Consider the following 862-nt stretch of genomic DNA (forward strand, 5'->3'; position numbering starts at 1 on the left):
CCCATTCTCCTGGAATCAAAAACTTCTCACAGAGGGTGGAGATTGTATAGAAAGAAAGTAGGAAAAGGACAGATTTCTGGCTTTAACTACTTTCTTCCCAAACTCTGGTTAACTTCTTTAAAGAAAATAGAAAAGAAAAAGAAAAGACATTGAGGGAATTAAGCTCATAAAATAAAAACAGATTATGTCAAACTCTTAGAATATCTGTGTTCATTACTGCAGTGTACTGCATTTTGGAAGTTATGCATATATTCTATGGTTTTATCAAAAATCACCTAACAATATGTAATTTCTTCTGTTTATGTATAAAGACTTTTCTTTTTTTAGGTGAGGCAACCCATGGTTGACCTCACAGATTGCAAGGACCTTGTCAGTTTACAATTCCTTAATTTTTTTTTTTTTTTTTTTTTTACGCCTACAGCCCCTGGTCTTCCTGGGTGGTCTCCTATCCAAGTACTAACCAGGCTTGACCCTGCTTAGCTTCCAAGATCAGACGAGATGGGGCTTGTTCAGGGTAGCATGGCCACAGACTATAAAATATTTTTTTATTTAATAATATAGGATCACAAGTCAGAAAAGAAATTATAAGCATAGTAAATGGACGTTCCACAATACCTGCTTTCATCATAATTATTGTTATGTTGTCATTTGTGCTAACAGTGGCCCATGGGCATGATATTTATTGGATTGTCCAGCATTGTAGTGTAAAGCAAATAGAAGCCCAGTAGCCATGTACAATATATGTATTGTGTTTTTAGGAAAGCCAGTTTCATTGAAGAAAAGCAATCTATGATGAGGAATGAGATAAAATAGAATTTGGTGTGTAGAATAGACCAGACATATAATTTTGAAGGAATTTTGA

The 862-nt window shown here is 34.5% G+C and overlaps 1 pseudogene; it reads right to left on the bottom strand.

Annotated features, from left to right (window-relative positions):
• Positions 1-412: 412 nt before the first annotated feature.
• Positions 413-531, bottom strand: LOC112478050 (annotated as a pseudogene).
• Between the last annotated feature and the right edge of the window lie 331 nt (positions 532-862).

The sequence above is a fragment of the Pteropus alecto genome, unplaced genomic scaffold (genome assembly GCF_000325575.1).
Source record: "Pteropus alecto unplaced genomic scaffold, ASM32557v1 scaffold131, whole genome shotgun sequence".
Lineage (NCBI taxonomy): Eukaryota > Metazoa > Chordata > Mammalia > Chiroptera > Pteropodidae > Pteropus > Pteropus alecto.